Source organism: Oncorhynchus kisutch, linkage group LG5 (assembly GCF_002021735.2).
Source record: "Oncorhynchus kisutch isolate 150728-3 linkage group LG5, Okis_V2, whole genome shotgun sequence".
In the NCBI taxonomy this organism is placed as follows: domain Eukaryota; kingdom Metazoa; phylum Chordata; class Actinopteri; order Salmoniformes; family Salmonidae; genus Oncorhynchus; species Oncorhynchus kisutch.
The window spans coordinates 44,290,276-44,310,969 of record NC_034178.2 but is presented as its reverse complement, the minus strand read 5'-3'; the positions used below and the strand labels follow the sequence as shown (position 1 = coordinate 44,310,969).

Sequence of the window (20,694 nt, the reverse complement as noted above, 5' to 3'; positions counted from 1 at the left end):
TCTCAAAGTGATGTACAGAAACCCAGCCTAAAACCCAAACAGCAAGCAATGCAGGTGTAGAAGCACGGTGGCTAGGAAAAACTCCCTAGAAAGGCCAAAACCTAGGAAGAAACCTAGAGAGGAACCAGGCTATGAGGGGTGGCCAGTCCTCTTCTGGCTGTGCCAGGTGGAGATTATAACAGATCATGGACAAGATGTTCAAATGTTCAAAAATGACCAACATGGTCAAATAATAATAAGCACAGTAGTTGTCGAGGGTGCAGCAAGTCAGCACCTCAGGAGTAAGTGTCAGTTGGCTTTTCATAGCCGATCATTAAGAGTATCTCTACCGCTCCTGCTGTCTCTAGAGACTTGAAAACAGCAGGTCTGTGACAGGTAGCACGTCCGGTGAACAGGTCAGGGTTCCATAGCCGCAGGCAGTTGAGTTGAAACTGGAGCAGCAGCACGGCCAGGTGGACTGGGGACAGCAAGGAGTCATCATGCCAGTTAGTCCTGAGACATGGTCCTAGGGCTCAGGTCCTCAGAGAGAGAGAAAGAAAGAGAGAATTAGAGAGAGCATACTTAAATTCACACAGGACACCGGATAAGACAGGAGAAGTACTCCAGATATAACAAACTGATCCTAGCCCCCCGACACATAAACTACTGCAGCATAAATACTGGAGGCTGAGACAGGAGGAGTCAGGAGACACTGTGGCCCCATCCGATGATACCCCCGGACAGGGCTAAACAGGAATGATATAACCCCCCTCACTTTGCCAAAGCACAGACCCCACACCACTAGAGGGATATCTTCAACCACCAACTTACAATCCTGAGACAATGCCGAGTATAGCCCACAAAGATCTCCGCCACGGCATAACCCAAGGGGGGGGGGGGGGGGGGGCGCCAACCCAGACAGGAAGAACACGTCAGTGACTCAACCCACTCAAGTGACGCACCCCTCCTAGGGACGGCTTGAAAGAGCACCAGTAAGCCAGTGACTCAGCCCCTGTAATAGGGTTAGAGGCAGAGAATCTCAGTGGAGAGAGGGGACCCAGCCAGGCAAAGACAGCAAGGGCGGTTCGTTGCTCCAGAGCCTTTCCGTTCACCTTCACACTTCTGGGCCAGACTACACTCAATCATATGACCCACTGAAGAGATGAGTCTTTAGTAAAGACTTAAAGGTTGAGACCGAGTCTGCGTCTCTCACATGGGTAGGCAGACCATTCCATAAAAATGGAGCGCTATAGGAGAAAGCCCTGCCTCCAGCTGTTGGCTTAGAAATTCTAGGCACAATTGGAAGGCCTGCGTCTTGTGGCCGTAACGTACGTGTAGGTATGTACGGCAGGACCAAATCAGAAAGATAGGTAGGAGCAAGCCCATGTAATGCTTTGTAGGTTAGCAGTAAAACCTTGAAATCAGACCTTGTCTTAACAGGAAGCCAGTGTAGGGAGGCTTGCACTCGAGTAATATGATCAAATTTGTTGGTTCTAGTCAGGATTCTAGCAGCCGTATTTAGCACTAAATGAAGTTTATTTAGTGCTTTATCCGGGTAGCCGGAAAGTAAAGCATTGCAGTAGTCTAACCTAGAAGTAACAAAAGCATGGATGAATTTTTCTGCATCATTTTTGGACAGAAAGTTTCTGATTTTTGCAATGTTACGTAGATGGAAAAAAGCTGTCATTGAAACAGTCTTGATATGTTCGTCAAAAGAGAGATTAGGGTCCAGAGTAACGTAGAGGTCCTTCACAGTTTTATTTGAGACGACTGTACAACCATCAAGATTAATTGTCAGATTCAACAGAAGATCTCTTTGTTTCTTGGGACCTAAAACAATCATCTCTGTTTTGTCCGAGTTTAAAAGTAGAACGTTTTCAGCCATCCACTTCCTTATGTCTGAAACACAGGCGAGGGCAATTTTGGGTCTTCACCATGTTTCATTGAAATGTACAGCTGCGTGTCATCCGCATAGCAGTGAAAGTTAACATGATGTTTTCTAATGACATCCCCAAGAGGTAAAATATAAAGTGAAAACAATAGTGGTCCTAAAACGGAATCTTGAGGAACACCGAAATTTACAGTTGATTTGTCAGAGGACAAACCATTCACAGAGACAAACTGATATCCTTCCGACAGATAAGATCTAAACCAGTCCAGAACTTGTCCGTGTAGACCAATTTGGGTTTCCAATCTCTCAAAAAGAATGTGGTGATCGATTGGTATCAAAAGCAGCATTAAGGTCTAGGAGCACGAGGACAGATGCAGAGCCTCGGTCTGTCGCCATTAAAAGGTCATTTACCACCTTCACAATAGCACACCATCAGTGCTATGATGGGGTCTAAAACCAGACTGAAGCATTTCGTATACATTGTTTATTTTCAGATTTTTCAAATTTTTTTGAGAGGAACGGAAGATTCGATATAGGCCGATGGTTTTTTATATTTTCTGGGTCAATGTTTGGCTTTTTCAAGAGAGGCTTTATTACTGCCACTTTTAGTGAGTTTGGTACACATCCGGTGGATAGAGAGCCGTTCATTATGTTCAACATAGGAGGGCCAAGCACAGGAAGCAGCTCTTTCAGTAGTTTAGTTGGAATAGGGTCCAGTATGCAGCTTGAAGGTTTAGAGGCCATGATTATTTTCATCAATGTGTCAAGAGATATAGTACTTGAGTGTCTCTCTTGATCCTAGGTCCTGGCAGAGTTGTGCAGACTCAGGACAACTGAGCTTTGGAGGAATACGCAGGTTTAAAGAGGAGTCCGTAATTTGTCTTTGAGTGGCCCAGCCAGAGCCCGGACTTGAACCTGATCAAACATCTCTGGAGAGACCTGAAAATAGCTGTGCAGCAACGCTCCCATCTAACCTTACAAAGCTTGAAAGGATCTTCAGAGAAGAATGGGAGAAACTCCCCAAATACAGGTGTGCCAAGCTTATAGCGTCATACCCAAGAAGACTTGATGCTTTAATCACTGCCAAAGGTGCTTCAACAAAGTACTGAGTAAAGGGTCTGAATACTTATGTAAATGTGATTTCAGTTTCATTTTTTATAAATGAGAAAATATTCAGAAATGTATTTTTTCCTTTTTATTATGAGGTATTGTGTGTGTGTGTGTGTGTGTGTGTGTGTGTGTGTGTGTGTGTGTGTGTGTGTGTAGATTGATGAGGGGAAAACATTATTTAATACATTTTAGAATAATGCTGTAACATAACAAAAGTCAAGGGGTCTGAATACTTTCTGGAGGCACTGTATTTGAAAATTAAATAATCTCAGAAATATCGCCATAGAAAGCTAGTTGCAATTTCACTTTAATCCACCAGAAATTACAGAACAAATATTGTGGTTAAACTCAAATATACTAATTGATCAAATAAAAAGTTATATATTTTTTTTACTGTAGTCTTTGTAAATGATATCAGTAAGGACTGGTGGAGTTATGTCACATGCAATTAACAAAAATACGGAAATGCCTGCTCTGTCAAATTACAACCAACTGATTGCAGCATTACTGCAAAAATGGAGGCAAGGGGAAGGTAAGAAATCCTGCATTAGAGACCGATTGGTTAACGAAAATTGTGATAAAGTATTCCAGTTTAATTTAAGGACCAAAAAACGGACTGCTGTGCCATACAGGTTGCAAAATAGTTGGGAGGAGATTTCCCATGTACCGATTTCATGGCACATGGTTTATGAACTGATACACAAAATGACGGCGGATTCAACACTTGTGTTTTTTAATTTAAATCATTATAAAAAATTATTGCAACCAATGTGTTATATATGGGGGATACAGCCGTCCTCTGCAGATTTTGCTGCGTAGAGACAGAATCATGAGATCACTTGTTTTGGTACTGCCCATATGTAGCTTATTTTTCTGTATTATTGTTCAGGAATGGCCAAAAATGCAACATTTACTTGGAGCAAATAGCAATACAAATAGCAATGCTGGGTGATTTTTGAAAAGTCATAGTCAAATCAATCAATATCATTTGTGCTAAGAGTTTTCTACATATTGTAAATTAAAGATACTATGAGAATAGAAAGGTTCAGAACTTTTGTGGAATAGCACAGTGAGAAAAATATGTCAGCTCGAACTCAACTGGATGGTCTTCAGAAATAGATTAGAGGGGTTGAGGGTAGCTGACGGCTGGGACTAAAAACAAACAAAAGACAACTCATGTAACATATTCTCTTTGTAAAATGTATATAGTATGTACAGTACCAGTCAAATTTGGACACCTACTCATTCAAGGGGTTCTCTTTATTTTTACTATTTTCTACATTGTAGAATAATAGTGAAGACATCAAATCTATGAAATAACACATATGGAGTCATGCAGTACATAAAGTGGTAAACAAACCTAAATCTAGTTTAGATTCTTCAAAGAAACCACCCTTTGCCTTTGACAGCTTTGCACACTCTTGGTCTTCTCTCAACCAGCTTCATGAGGAATGCTTTTCCAACAGTCTTGAAGGAGTTCCCACATATACTGAGCACTTGTTGGCTGCTTTTCCTTTTCTCTGTGGCCCAAACCATCTCAATTGGGTTGATGTCGGGGGATTGTGGAGACCAGGTCATCTGATGCAGCACTCCATCACTCCATCACACACAAATAGCCCTTACACAGCCTGGAGGTGTGTTTTCGGTCATTGTCCTGTTGAAAAACAAATGATAGTACCACTAAGTGCAAACCAGATGGGATGGTGTATTGCTGCAGAATGCTGTGGTAGCCATGCTGGTTAACTGTGCCTTGAATTCTAAATAAATCACCTACAGTCACCAGCAAAGAACCCCTACACCATCACACCTCCTCCTCCATGCTTCACGGTGGGAACCACGCATACAGAGATCATCCATTCACCTACTCTGCGTATCACAAAGACACACGGTTGGACCAACAATCTCAAATTTGGACTCATCAGACCAAAGGACAGATTTTCACTAGTCTATTGTCCATTGCTCGTATTTCTTGGCCCAAGCAAGATTCTTCTTCTTATTGTGTCCTTTTAGTTGTGGTTTCTTTGCAGCAATTCGACTATGAAGGCCTGATTCACGCAGTCTCCTCTGACTAGTTGATATCTTACTTGATCTCTGTGATGCATTTATTTGGGCTGCAATTTCTAAGGCTGTTAACTCAAACTTATCCTCTTCCTGTCGCGGTCCTCATGAGAGCCAGTTTCACCATAGCGCTTGATAGTTTTTGTGACTGCACTTGAAGAAACGCTACATTTTTTTTACATTTTCCAGATTGACTGATGTCTTTAAAGTAATGGACTGTCATTTCTCTTTGCTTATTTGAGCTGTTCTTTAAATAATATGGACTTGGTCTTTTATCAAATAGGGTTATCTTCAGTATACCACCCCTACCTTGTCAAAACACAATTGATTGGCTCAAATGCATTAAAAAGGAAATACATTTCACAAATGAATTTTAAACATGGCACACCTGTTAATTGAAATGCATTCCAGGTGACTACCTCAAAGCTGGTTGCAGGAATGCCAGAGTGTGCAAAGCTTGTCATCAAGGCAAACAGTGGCTACTTTGAAGCATCTCAAATATAAAACATATTTGGATTTGTTTAACACTTTTTTGTTACTACATGATTCCATATGTGTTACAGTATTTCATAGTTTTGGTGTCTTCACTATTACTCTACAATGTAGAAAATAGTGAAAATAAAGAAAAACCCTTGAATGAATAGGTGTCCAAACTTTTGACTGGTACTGTATAAACTGGAAGTAGAAGCCTAAGTATTGTTGTACATTAGTTTACTCCAATTAGGGGAGGATTAGGGGAAAATAATAAAGGAAAATATATTTGAAATTATGTATATATTTACAAAAACAATATGGGTGATTGCAAAGTATGCAGACAATTACATTGATAGAATCCACAATCTGCACTAATAAAGCTGACGTTTTGTCAATGAGAAGATAAGAATTGCAGAGTTTGATACCAATGGTAAAAATAATTTACCTTTGAAAACACTGGTGCAGATCAAGATCTCACAGAGATACTTTACTATTTAGTGACACTTGAATACACCAAAAGGACACAAGAATAAGAAAATAGACAATTCTTTACACAGACAAGCACTTTGGTTTCACATGTTGCAGCATTATGAAAGATTGGCAAAATGTCTGCATTCAGGCTAGGGTCCCAATTTGGTTCATGCAAGACTTGTCAGTAGTTTGCAGTCATTGGAGATAAGGCTACAGGCGCCGGACTCCCTGCCTCTCTGACCTCCTCGTACAGGTGCCTGTGATCTAAACCTACTCGGGCAACTTCAACCTCAGGGTGCTCACGCAGCCACTTGGCCGCATGACCAAAGTGCCACGGCAGCTGTTCCGCCCGAGGACCCGTGTTAGACCACACCATTACGCTTCTCGCCTGATACGAGAAGAACACCCGCAGGAGGTAACCGGACGGGTGTATCACTGGATGAGCAAGCTCCGTTAACAAGAAAGAAACAAAAATTGTGTCCAGCTTGAGGGGGAAATGTGGTACCCCCCTACCTCCCTCCCCGATGGGACAGATCATGCGTGCCCTGGCGACCCACTCGCACCTGCCACTCCACATGAACTGAAACACAAGCCTCACTAGAGGCCTCCTCAGACAAGCCGGCAATGGGTAGATGTACGCCAAATACAAAAGAGACGGCAACACATCCACCTTTAGGACCAGGACTTTGCCCATAAAAGACAAATACCTAGCCTTCCACATTGCTAGCTTCCTCTGTACCACTGCGATACGCATGTTCCAGTTTAGCGTCGCTGAGCCGGAGGTCTCAAAATGGACCCCGAGAATCCTCAGGGCCCCCTCACAGAGAGATAACCCCCCGGGCACATCCGTTCTAACGCGCCATCTACCGAAAAACTTGACTGAAGACTTTGCATGGTTCAGAACCGCTCCCGACGCTCGGGTGAAATCCCCAAAGATGGCAAGGGACCTTGTCAGGCACGAGTCCTTGCACAGCAGCAAGGAAGTGTCGTCGGCGTACTGCGTCATCTTAACACGCAGCCCACCACTTCCAGGGATCAACAAGCCTTCCACCCCTGTGTCTGCCCTAATGGCAGCCCCCAGAGGCTCCATGTACAGAACGAAGAGGAGAGCCGAGAGTGGGCACCCCTGCCTGACCCCAGACGAGAGGTCAAAAACGTCACCCAAGTGACTATTTACACTAACTCGGCACCCCGCTCCGACATATAATGTACGAATCCATCCTATGAACTTCTCCCCAAATCCTAATCGACCTAACACTCTGAATAAAAAGGATCTATTCACGCGATCAAAGGCTTTCGCCTGATCTAGCGCTGCTACCATTAAAGGCAGTCCTCTATCTTCAACCCAAGCGATGGAGTCCCTGATTAACTGTAGGTTCCATCTAATAGAGCGGCCCTCTACCCCGCACGTCGGATCCTCATGAACGACATAGGGAAGGGCTGTGCGCAACCGGTCTGCTAAAACCTTTGCAAGTAGCTTGTAATCTACGCACAGCATGGTCAACGGCCGCCAGTTGCCAAGGTCTGTTACTTCCCCCTTCTTATATAAAAGTGACAGCACACCAACAGCCATTGATCCCCCCGGGACCCCAGTCTCAAGGATGGCCTTCAAGACTTCGAGGACCACTGGTCCAAGTATACCCCAAAACTTGAGATAAAACTCAGCCGGCAGCCCATCCATCCCAGGCACCTTCCCTTTTCCCATCCTCCTAAGAGCGCTCTCAACCTCTTCTAGTGAAATCTGGGCCTCCATCACTTCTCTAATGTCCTCCGGCAACCGCCTGGACAAGTGTTCTAAAAACACATTTCCCTGCTCTACATCTATTTCCCTTTCCTTAAATAAACCTTGGAAATGATCAGTTGTCACCCTGACCATATCATCTGGTTCTCTAACTATACTACCATTTTCTTCCCTAACGCCATGCATTACCTTCCTACTCTGTCTGGCCCTAACCGACTTAAAGAACATAGCGGAACAAGTCTCATTGTGTTCTAGAAAGCCACTATGCGCACGCTCCAGGAAAGCTCGAGCCTTCCGCTCCTGCAACTCCCTGAGCTGCGCCTTTAGGGTAGCGGATCTCTCCCAGTCAAACGACCCGCCGAGGTTGCCTGCCTCGTACTCGTGTTCAATTAACCTTTGGATACGATCCACCTCCCTCCTCTCCTCCCTTTTTTTCCTCTTGCAATACCCTATTATAAAAGCCCTAATCCTCACCTTAACTAATTCCCACCACTCTAACACCCCCTCGCACATGGACCGGAGGCCTTCAAGCCTCCAAAAGAAACCATAAAACCCGTCAACAAAAGCCTGCTCCTCCAGCACATCCCGATCTAACTTCCAGTACCCCCTACCAAAGAGGCAGACTGGCGACCCCACCTGCAGGAGCACCCCGTCGTGATCCGAAAAGAAAACAGGCAACAGCCGCCCAGACAACTTACCCAAAGACATGGGTACAAAAATATAGTCGAGCCTCCGCTCAACCCCCCTGGAGTTGCGCCATGTAGGACCGGCCATTTTTGGAGTAGTGTGCAGACCACCATCAACCAGACCATGGCAAGCCATTAGCCTGGTAATGGCGCCTGCACTGCTATCCCCCCCTATTCCTAAATCTGTATTAAAATCCCCCCCTATCACTAATTTCCTATTTGTGACACACAGGGGCGTCAGACAGTCCACCATCTCCCTCCTGTCTGCAACCACCTGTGGCCCATACACCACCACTAATCTAAATTTACAATCCCTTATTGTGACATCCACCCCTATAACCCTCCCCTGCATTACCACAAAAGAATCCTCCACTTTTACCTCCCTGTGCCCACACAAAATCCCTGCCCCCGATGAGTGCACCCCCCCAATACCCCAAACCGACTCCCCCTTGTCCCACTCCCTCTTAAACCTACTAACATCCCCTCCATCCCTCAGGTGAACCTCCTGTAAAAAAACAAAAATCAAACCCCACACCCTCCAAATAACTAAAAACCGCCCTCTTAACAAAATCCCTTAAACCCCTTACATTTAAACTAACAAAAGTAAAATTAGACCCCATGAAAGAATAAAATAAAAACATGTAATATCCTCAAAATCTAAACCCAGACAGAAAAAAAACAAAAACAGGAGACTCACCCGATGCTCCCCTGCTCCATATCTACCGGTGAGAACACCATCCGTACTCCCGACCCTGGGCCTACCCCCACACTCCTCCCCCTCCCCAGTGGTGCAGCTGGTTTGGAAAAAAAAATCGGGGAGGTTGAGTCCCCAAACAAAAAAACTCCCCACCTCCTCCTGTACCCAGTCCTGAGTCTTGTTAGGTGTGTCCCCACCCAACAGAAGTTGAGGGCCTGGGGAAACCAGCAGCAACCCAGAGGTTTCTCCCACCCCCATCACTCTCTTGGCCATCCCCTCCCTCTCACTGTCGGCCAATCGCACCCTCCTCTTCATTCTCTTCTTTGGTGATGGCGGCAGTGGAGAGATACCACCCTCCCCCCCCGCCAGCTCCTCCACCATACCCCTCATCTCTTCCACCAGGGCACTTTCCCCCCAGTCCACTTGCTTTTCCACCGTCTCCTTCTCCAACACTCCTCCCTCGCTTTCTTCTCTCTCATGCTCCTCCACTCGGTTGCCTTCTTCCGCCGCTTTTCCTGGTTCTCCCACTCCCGTGCCTTCCGTTTCCTTCTCTCTTCCATCCGCCTCTTATTGCTCCTCCTCCTTCCTTGCGGCCTTCCCCTCTGGACCTGTACTCTGGTCATGAGGCGTGCTTCCTTCCCCTCCTCTTCTTCCCCCATCCCCCGCTCCTGCTCCCCCCCCAGCCGCAGACGCATATGACCTCTGACGAGCCGGGCACCCCCGCCACAGGTGTGCTGACGATCCACACCCGTGGCACGCCTTAGGCTTGTCACAATCCCTCGCCTCGTGTTCCTCAGATCCACAAAATCTGCATTTTCTTGTGCTGCACGAGGTGAAAATGTGGCCGTAGGCCATACAGCGCCTGCAAAATGGGGGCTGACGTGCATAAAACAACGTCCCCCTGTCAGCCCCTAGGGAGAACATAGCAGGAGGATGGAGGTAGCCACCATGTCCCTTTGGGTCCTCCCTGAGGAGGGCCTGGAAGCCTCTCCTCCCATTCCAAAACCCAAGGGAGTCTTTGAGGTGCCTTGTTGAGGAGACGTTATCCATGCATCTCCCCAGAAAGGCCCTCACCTCTTCGTCCTTAACGTATGGGTTGTAAATGTTGACAGTTACAACCCTAAAGTTATTCTTCGCCAGGCTTGTTATTTCATAGTGGCTCATCGGCCTCTCACCTCCCACTGCTCTTGCCCTTCTCAGGATATCATCGTGTTTCTCCTCTGTATATAGTGCCACGTCGTATGCTCCCTCCAACGAGTTGCCTTGGAAACAAAACACGTCCTTCACCGTCAGCTTTAGAATCCCCATCAATATTATCCTTCCAAAAGTTTCCCGTCCTAAAGGCTCCAACTCCTTTTCCTTCCAAGCAAACCGAATCGTGTTGGCCAGCCCAATCCCAGGGACCGACCGTGTTGATGTATTTAGCACCATCTCTGCAAGGAGAATGGCGCTCGTTCTCTTCTCTTCTCTTCTCTTCTCTTCCAAAACAAGGAAACAAGAAAAAACAAAGTGACTGAGCCTATCTCGTGACAACAAACACAGAGACAGGAACAATCCCCCACGAAACACTCAAAGAATATGGCTGCCTAAATATGGTTCCCAATCAGAGACAACGATAAACACCTGCCTCTGAGAACCACTTCAGGCAACCATAGACTTTTCTAGATAACCCCACTATACCACAATCCCAATACCTACAAAAAAACAAGACTAAACACACCACATAATAAACCCATGTCACACCCTGGCCTGACCAAAATAATAGAGAAAACACAAAATACTAAGACCAGGGCGTGACAGGAGGGTTTCCCAACCCTGGTCCTCCAGTAGCCCCAACAGTATACCTTTTTATTGTAACCCTGGCCAAGCACACCTGATTAAACTTGTCAACTCATCACCAAGCCCTCAATTAGTTGAATGAGGTGTGTTTGGCCAGGGCTACAATGAACATGTGTACTGTTGGGGGTACTAGAGAACCAGGGTTGGGCAACACTGCTGTATGGTGTCGGACTCCAGTTCTTAAAGCTGCTCTTCCTCCTGACTGGTCCTGAGCTCCCGTTCCTTTTTAATCTCTATGGGCTCTGGGTCCTCCTGCCCCAGACTGGGGCTCCACTACTGCTCACAGTGCTGCTGCTCAGGGGGAAACTCCTCTGCAGGCAGAGCGCAACTGAGCTGCTGAGGGTCTGGAAGGAAAATAGGGAATAGATAACTATGATGACACAAGATGTATAATAATGTATTCTAAATCACTGTAGGCTTGTGGTTTGATACTAGCTAAGACGTATGCAAAATAACAGATAGCTATAGTGACACGTGTGCTAGGCCTAATTTATCCAATAAGAAAGCAAGCAACCAATGGTACACAGAAACAAACTAATATGTAGTGTTGCTTCACTGTTTCATCAACCATACACAAACCCTTCACATGCTTGCTAACCAAATATAATGAAGAGTTCAATGGACAATGTCATAGACGCAACCGAGAAAACACCACCTCTTCCTTCCTAATCTGACCCTTGAATCTTCGTCCACCAACCTTTCTTTGGAGGGCATATAAATGCTGGCCCTTGCGCTCTGAATCCTATCTCTTCTGCCACACATCAATCATAACTGCACTAATCTTACATTTGGCCTTACCTCTACCCAATGGAGCAAGAATATAAATTATATCTCGTTTTAAAGCCCTTTTGGCTACCTGGTCTACTATTTTATTCCCGGTCACTCCCGAATGGGCTGGGACCCAGCATAATCTCATTCACTACTACAGCCTCTTTCGATTCTCGCAGAGTTTCCAAACAACCACTACGGTATGGGGTTCGTCAATAGTTACCACACCACAAAGTCATAAAACCCGCCTAATTCTACAATTGATCGTAAAATAAAATGTCATTTGAAACCAAACCCTAACCTTAACCACACTGCTAAAATTAATAACAAAAACAATATTTTTGTTTTCATTAACTTTTACGACATCATAAGACTATTCTGACTTTGTGGCTGTGCTATCTAGCGGAAACCCTTGGTCTGTATGATCAGAGAGGAAGAAACGAAGCGATATGTTTCACTCTCGACAAAATCTGTCCAAAATAAACCCAATGTGTTTCTATGGTTTTATTTTGGACCCAAGCTTATCGCCTGTCTTCCCGCCTTTGGGACAACGACTCAGAGAGGAGACATGAGCATCTCGTCATTATATACTGATCACTGATATGGTGCACATCATGTGGTGCAGATGTAAACAACACCATAGAGAATGATAGAGGCATACAGTGGCCAAAAGGCCAATTAAAATGGGCAGCGCCATTGAGGGCTTCCATCGTTTTAATCTAGTCAACTCTTCCAACTTCATTGGCTGATCCCTCCTGGTGACCCTGTTGGAGTCTTGTCCAACTGGGTCACTAATTGAAAATGGAGATAGCCTCAATGCCACTGCCCATGCTGTCACAGACACTACAATGGTACAGCTGTCACATACACTACAATGGTACAGCTGTCACAGACACTACAATGGTACAGCTGTCACAGAAAGTACAATGGTACAGCTGTCACATACACTACAATGGTACAGCTGTCACAGACACTACAATGGTACAGCTGTCACAGACACTACAATGGTACAGCTGTCACAGAAACTACAATGGTACAGCTGTCACAGAAACTACAATGGTACAGCTGTCACAGACACTAGAATGGTACAGCTGTCACAGACACTACAATGGTACAGCTGTCACAGAAACGACAATGGTACAGCTGTCACAGACACTACAATGGTACAGCTGTCACAGACACTACAATGGTACAGCTGTCACAGACACTACAATGGTACAGCTGTCACAGAAACGACAATGGTACAGCTGTCACAGACACTACAATGGTACAGATATAAAGATGAGTCCTCTATCTAACTATGAATAACACAGCGGCCTACTTCTGCTGTATGACTGGAAAATTGCATTTCCGCCACTTACTGGACTAATTTGATTTTACTTTTATTAAGAAGGCACCTTTTGTCATAAAACATTTTGATAACCAAATCAAATCAAAGATAAAATATAGATAAAATATTCTGGTTAAATTTTTTATTTTAGATGGGTTATTCTCTCTGTCTCTCTATCTCTTTCTGGTGGTCTCTCTCTCTCTCTCTCTCTCTGTGTTTTGAGTATTGGCTTAGTAATAGACCTCTGTCAATCAGCAAGCATATCAGAAGAACTATCAAGAGAGACACTGTAAACATCAACAGTATAACTTTACACAATAGTTTATGTTGCAGTCATTGTGTCCCAGATTGTAGAAGTGTTGGTTGGATAATGGTCAGGTAACCGGTTTGAGGACATAGTCCTGAGAGGGGAGACAGTGTTAGAATGCGTTTTGCATCTTATTCCAGGAACTCAGTCAGAGCTAAGTGTTTAATGTAGCTGACACAAAACCATTTTTCTATAAGATCTTTTGGTCACAATTCCGTGCTTATCTGTCCGTATGGCAGACACTGATTAAATGGTCAATAGATTTTTTGATGACACTTCACAGCAAAGACACAATCTGTTTTCAAACCACTATATTGATTATCTTTGACATAGTACTCTGCCTTCTAACGGCATGCTATTGTATTGCAGTCCTTTGAGTAGTGGAGTAAAAAATAATAATGATATTGTGTGAACGCAATATTACTGTGAAAACAGCTGTCCGTATTCTCCCAATCACTATATCAGGTGATTGCAAATAGAGGGAAAAGTCAGGTCTTCTCATTAAAAAAAAAATGTATGTGCATTAACACAGAGTAAGATAATACCGGTATTGTACTGCACTATTCTTACTAGGGAATATATTCATGTTCACTGTTATTGAAATGTAAATCATTTGGAGTCAATCAATCAATTTTGCTATAAGTGATTTCTTATTAACATGTCACGCATTACGTTCTACGCACGTGCCCCTGCACTTTTGACTAGAAAGCCCCTAGCGTGAACCTGCCAACGCCCGCCGCAGAGACACAAATAAAGAGGATACGGTACGGAAAATGACTATTTTTAATAAATTATTTCTTCACGTATAGTAGCTAGTTACTGTCGGTGTTATAACTAACATGTCACTATCAACGTAGGTATCTGGTTGTTTACTCCATTGGAGATAAAATGTTTGCTTTTGTCATCTCATTCAACAACAGCATCCGCTTGGTAGCCAATCTAACGTCGTTTACTACGGTAGCTACTGCAAACTAGCGAAAGGAAGCCGCTAGCCAAACTAACTAGCTAAATCAACGCTAATCAGACTTTTTCAATTAAATGATCGCTAACGTTATCTAAATGAACTAGTGGATTAACGTACTTAAAGCAATCGATCTGACAGGGTTTGTATAAAAACAATTCAGTTACGTTAATCTGTGTTTCTTCATCGTTGATTGACACTGTTACTACTAGCTGTTAGCTAGCCAGGTTGCTAGCTAGAATGGCGATGGTCGCTCTCTGCTTAAAACCGCCTGGGAGGGTAGTTAACGTTGCTGCTAGGAGGAAGCCAGGAGGAATGATTGAACGATGGTAGCCAGCACAGACGTTTCCATTATTTCACAACGTAGCGTGTAATGTTACCTAGTTACGAGTGTTATTATTTTGATTGTTGACCATTTTTCTACCAATGTTTTAGAATTGTCAGACAGATAGATTAGGCCATCGAATAGTAGCTACGAGCCATCTTTAATTAGCTAGCTGGTTAGCTCATGGTTAGTTAATAAATGGATAGTGGTACATCGGGTATATGGTTGTGTAAAGCTGATTTGTTTTTTTTGTCCCCTTCCACAGTGCCATTCAGTCAGTTCTGATAGAAAAGCAATTCAACCAAACTCTGACTTTGTGGTACATTGATTTCATTTGTTTGGTGTACTGTACTTATTGACAGACTAACGTTACATTCAGAAAAAGGCATAGACCTTTAAAAGAAGTATGGTTATGTGGGTTGGCTAGCAGTACGTGTGTCAGTGTGTTTTCTACATAGGCTGTAGGAAGGAAACAGGGAGGCTGTGAAAGATCACTAAAGCCTTTCAGTGAGTAAATCCGGTGTAATACCAGACACCGCCTTGCAGATAAAGCTGCTTTTGATAGTCTATGCTGCACAGCATTGTACTGTAAACCCAGATGGGAAAGTCCCTGAAAGTCATTGCACAGCTGCATTGTGTGTCTCTCTGCCCCTTCTGTAAAAGTGTCCTAGGTGGGAGAACATCTGCAAAGGGGTGGGATGGTGAATCTTCTATTGACATTCTTGGAATATCTGGGCATCCTAGCATTAGTTCAACATTAGGCACATGTGTGTGTGTGTTTGGAGATGGAGACAACACTTTACTGTTGTGATAATGATTGCATCAGCCTTAATCCACTCATTTGTGTTTGTTAGCCAGCCAGCACTCTGAAACAAGGTCAACCAAGGCAGTGAAAGTAGCTGACTGACAGAGCGGTGTAATCTGAGTCCACATAGGCGATAAGTCCACATTGCTAGGTATTGGTTGGCAACTATTGAAGTTGTTTCCTTTCAACAGGCCAGAGGCCTACAGAAAATGACAACATTTTGGAGAGGTGTGTGGACCAGCTCTAATCGGGATGTGATTCCATGTTCTCACGGGCCTACATGCAACAAAGGTGGTGGCTGTTTATTGAAAACCCATACACTCGTCACTCATCTTCTTGTCCGCTTGCTATCAGGAAGCATCATAAGTATAGTAGGCATTAACCGTGTTGAGTCACACAGTGACAAGTTGAGACACCATTTTAGACCCAGCAAGCTGTTGGTTGAACATGCTCATTAGTCTAGCAGTAGGCTTGGAGGGGCTAGATGTGGCAACACTGTCTGTTCTTGTCAGGCATATGACCTAAACAGTGCTATCTATCAGTCTAACTTTGTCTCAACATCACCCCAGCCAGTGTCCAGCTGCTTGGAGCCAGTGTAGGAGGAAAACACCCTGATCAGGCTGGTGTGTTGGAACAGAGGGATGGTTAGCCCCTCATCCTCAGGTTGTTGGAGTGTGGAAGGAAGATGTCCATCTGTGCATTAGTTTATGTTCACTCCCTCTCCCGTTCACTCTCTTGCTCACTTTGCAATGACACTGTCTTGCTTTCTCTCACTCCCCCTCGCTCTCTTTCTCCCTTACACTCGTCGCTCATCCTCATTGCTACAGAGCTCTGCGGAGGCTCCACACATACCCATCTAGCGTCCCTCTGTCCCCATTGCCAGCCCCCCCACTCCCTTGCCTGGAGAAGCTGTGGCCTAACCTCTGTTGAATAGGGTTGCAATGAGGGGTTCTGGAACTCATGGTGATATCAAATATATGCGATATTACTGTGCATCGTAGACATTTAATTTTTTACTGAGATTGCACGTGGAGTCATGTGTTCGCTAACAGATCATGGTGACTTGTCTGTCTGTTACAGACCGCAATGCTGTATGGAATAATTTGTTTGTTTAATCCCCTAACTCTGGTATGTACACTGTCCTGTACCCTTGATATTTTCCTCATATCAGTTTTTGTAGTCCTTTCCAGTCATAGCCCCTGTCATCCCTTATACGGGTTGAAAATAGCAGATTTTGTCATTGATAAGTGCCTAAATTGGAACGCAGTGGCTGTACAGTAACATGCTATACATGATGTCAGAGCACAGGTTCTCCGCTTCACAGCGCTTTAGGTTTTGACTGACTGCTGTTCTGAACTTGAGCACTGCGTGTGGCAAGATGACGACCCTCACCCCTCCTGCTATTTGGGCTGCTTTTGCACATTTGTTGATTGGGTGAGGGAAATGCTGTAAATTGAGAGGAGTCTGTTCTGAAAGATGAGATACTGCTTTGATGTCATACAAGCTAACCACACCTATGAGTCGAAATGTGCATTTTACATTTCCATATTTGAAAACTCATCTAATTTAGTCTCAACGTTTATTATCGTTAAGTTTGTTCCACAGTTACAAGGATGACATGTTATACCCTGGGTTGTCCTAAACAGAATTAACCTGTTTGTCGTATTGTGAAGAAAATGTGCCAAGGAACGCACACTTGAATGCACTCATGACTCTATTCTATGTGCACCAAAATCTGTTTGTCTGAAGTGCCTTTTGTAAGCCCAACAGTGGAAGATCGTATTTTATAACTTAGTTAGCCATGTTGGCAGTAGAATAAGCTTTAAATGATGCCCACCTGACCCAGATTGCGATTTATAATGGAACGTTTTTGTGTAGCGTAAACATCAGTAATTGTGTTATGGTGGGGATGCAGGGCTGTGTTCCAAACAAACAACTACAAGTGTGCTTGCTTCAGTTCCTGAATGGCAAAGCTAGGAGACCTATTTAAAAAAAAATAAAGCACCTTTTTAATCAGTTGGTCGCTAAAAATTCATTTGACCGGTCATGCTTATCGGTCTGAAGGTTAATTTGCATAATTAGTGGAATTAAATTGTTGCGCGGGTATTTTCATTAGTCATCTCATTTATCACAAGTGCATAGCATACAGAGCCTTGCTTGTGGGGCAGAATAGCTATTACCTGTCAGACAGAACGAGAGCACCTCCTCAAAAAGCTGGTACTGGAGTGAAATGTGTTTTTGTAAGCCCAGTCATTGTGCAACAAATGATTCTAAATTCAATCCTGTGTTAACTGTTTTTGATTTCTCTCCTGATCTATTGGTTTTCATATCAACTTTCTTTCCTTGTCCAGAAGCCGAAGGCACACTCTTAGTCTTATATTATCATCCTAGTTATTGCTATTAGATTCCACCTCTTTCTAAGTTTTCTAACAGAAAAATCTCTCGCATATGGAATCACTCACATTAGCAGTACTTTCCTGCTAATTGTATTTTGGTGAATATTTGAAAATGTGGTTTTATTAGCTGCTTCATTATCAGAGGTGAATGTTCAATAATAGACTATAGCCTTTTGACAGTAAGATGATGTTTCCATTAAGGTTTTTGTGGTCTGATTTTCCCCATCTTCTCCAGTGTTCTCTTTCAATTGCTACCCTGGTAATTTAATATAACTTTTTATAGTTCTTCTGATAAGGCCAAATTGAAATGTTTATATTTACACTGAACAAAAATATGCAACATGTCAAAAGTTGGTTTCGTGAGCTGAAATAAAATACCCCAAAAACGTATTCCTCTCAAATTGTGTGCACAAATTTGGTAACTTCCCTGTTAGTGAGCATTTCTCTTTTGTCAAGATAATCCATCCACCTGACAGGTGTCATTTCATTACACAGGTGCATCTTGTGCAGGGGACAAAAAAAGGCAAGTTGAAAATGTGCAGTTTTGTCACACAACACAATAGATGTCTCAAGTTGAGGGAGTGTGCAATTGGCATGCTGACTGCAGGAATGCCCACCAGAGCAGTTACCAGAAAACGTAATGGTCAAATCTCTACCATAAGCTGCCTCCAATGTCTTTTTAGATAATTTGGCAGTACGTCCTACCGACCTCACAACCACAGACCACGTGTATGGAGTTGGTTGGACGAGCGGTTTGCTGATGCCAACTTTGTCTATAGAATGCCCCATGGTGGTGGGGTTTGGGCAGGCATAAACTATCAAATTTTATGTCACAAACATGTTCAGCAGATTTTATTGCGGGTCTAGCAAAATGCTTGTTTCTAGCTCCAACAATGCAGTAATATCTAACAATTCACAGCAATACACACAAACTTTTAGGTTTTGTTTGTTTTTGAATTATCTATAAATACTAGGATGAGAAATATTGGAGTTGCATATACTAAAACAGTAGAATAGAGTACAGTTTATATGTATGAGTAAAGCAAAATTATGTAAACATTATTAGTGGCTAGTGATATCAACTCTATGTACAGTTGAAGTTGGAAGTTTACATATACCTTAGCCAAATAGATTTAAACTCAGTTTTTCACAATTCCTGACATTTTAATCCTAGTAAAATTCCCTGTCTTAGGTCAGTTAGCATCACCACTTAGTTTTAAGAATGTGAAATGTCAGAATATTAGTAGTGATTCTTATTTCAGCTTTTATTTCTTTCATCACATTCCCAGTGGGTCAGAAGTTTACATACACTCAATTAGTATTTAGTAGCATTGCCAAAAATGTTCTATATGATTGAGGTCAGGGCTTTGTGATGGCCACTCCAGTACCTTGACTTTGTTGTCCTTGCGCCGTTTTGCCACAACTTTGGAAGTATGCTTGGGGTCATTGTCCATTTGGAAGATCCATTTGCGACCAAGCTTTAACCTCTCTGGGATATGTGGGACGCTAGCGTCCCACTTGGCCAAAACCCAGTGAAAATGCAGAGCGCCAAATTCAAATTAATTAATATAAAAATCTAATTTTCATGATCACACATGCAACATACCAAATTAAAGCTACACTTGTTGTGAATCCAGCCAGCATGTCAGATTTCAAAAAGGCTTTACGGTGAAAGCAAACTATGCTATTATCTGAGGATAGCACCATAGTAAACGAACACTGAGAAGCATATTTCAGCGCGACACTAAACGCAGAAATAAAGATAATGCATGCCTTTGAGTTTCTTTTGTTGGCACTCCAAAATGCCCCATAAACATCACAAATGGTCCCTTTGTTCAATTAATTCCATATATATATATATATATATATATATATATATATCCAAAATGTCAATTTATTTGCCGCGTTTGATCCAGAAAAACACCGGTTCCAACTTGCGCAACGTGACTACAAAATATCTCAAAAGTTACCTGTAAACTTTGCCAAAACATTTCAAACTACTTTTGTAATACAACTCTAGGTATTTTTTACGTAAATAAGCAATACAATTGAAGACTGGATGATCTGTGTTCAATACAGGAGGAAAACAAACTGTAGCTAGCTTTCAGGTCACGTGCCTCTAACAAAGAGTCCTCTTCACTCTAGTTGAATTTGGGCATGCTTTTCATCCAAAATTCCAAATGCTGCCCCCTATCCTAGAGATGTTAACTTCCTGACTGATGTCTTGAGATGTTGCTTCAATATATCCATTTAATTTTCCTACCTCATGAAGCCATCTATTTTGTGAAGTGCACCAGTCCCTCCTGCAGCAAAGCACCCCCACAACATGATGCTGCCAGCCCGTGCTTCACGGTTGAGATGGTGTTTTTTTGGGCTTGCAGGCCTCCCCCTTTTACCTCCGAACATAACGATGGTCATTATGGCCAAACAGTTATCTTTTTGTTTCATCAGACCAGAGGACATTTCTCCAGAAAGTATGATCTTTGTCCCCATGTGCAGTTGCAAACTGTAGTTTGGCTTTTTGTTTTATGTTTTTTTTTTCTTCTTCGAGCAGTGGCTTCTTCCTTGCTGAGCAGCCTTTCAGGTTATGTTGATATAGGACTCATTTTACTGATACTTTTGTGCCTGTTTTCTCCAGCATCTTCACAAGGTCCCCTGCTGCTGTTCTGGGATTGATTTGCACTTTTCGCACCAAAGTACGTTAATCTCTAGTGGACAGAACGCGTCTCCTTCCTGAGCGGTATGACCGCTGTGGTCCCATGGTGTTTATACTTGTATACTATTGTTTGTACACATGGAACGTGGTACTTTCAAGGTGTTTGGAAATTGCTCCCAAGGATGAACCAGGCTTGTGGA

General features: G+C 43.4%; 1 protein-coding gene across 4 annotated transcripts in view; it reads left to right on the top strand.

Annotated features, from left to right (window-relative positions):
* Nucleotides 1-13,840: 13,840 nt before the first annotated feature.
* The window catches only part of cdc42 (cell division cycle 42), a 30,292-nt gene continuing 23,438 nt past the window's right edge, over nucleotides 13,841-20,694 (top strand). Inside the window, exon 1 of one of the 4 annotated variants that reach the window (XM_020483371.2) lies at nucleotides 13,841-14,115. The gene's annotated coding sequence lies outside the window, so the exon portion shown is untranslated. Of the gene's footprint in view, nucleotides 14,205-14,292; nucleotides 14,455-20,694 lie in introns of those variants that run through there. The other 3 variants (XM_020483372.2, XM_031825131.1, XM_031825132.1) reach the window with 3 other exon arrangements.